The sequence below is a fragment of the Rhinolophus hipposideros genome (assembly GCF_964194185.1).
Source record: "Rhinolophus hipposideros genome assembly, chromosome: 16".
Classification (NCBI taxonomy): Eukaryota; Metazoa; Chordata; class Mammalia; order Chiroptera; family Rhinolophidae; genus Rhinolophus; species Rhinolophus hipposideros.
In genome coordinates, this window is record NC_138062.1 from 50,526,687 (window position 1) to 50,527,077 (window position 391).

Genomic DNA, 391 nt, shown 5'->3' on the forward strand with positions numbered 1-391 from the left:
CCACAGGCCAGCTCCTTGGTCAGGGGAGGCCTAGGTGGGCCTTGGTCTATCTCTAATAGCTGGAATTCCAACCCTGGGAGTGGGCAAGGCCTTGCGTGGGGCAGGCAGTTGTGGGCAACTAGGGCAGGGCTCCCGTGTCCAGACACCCTCTCGAAGGTGGTTTCTGTTCCTAGTACTAAATCTCCCTCCCCACAGAAGAAGGCCGCCCACCCCCTCCTGGATCACTGCCTGCCTGTCCTCTGGGCTTTCCCAGTGACTGACCAGGCTCCTGCCCCTGCAGGCAGAGGGTGTGCCCTGAGGCAGGCGGTTTACAATCTGCTTCCCTGTAAGCACCATATCCACCATGCAGCCCCACCGGCCCGATTTTAAAAACACGTCCAAGGAGACTGTG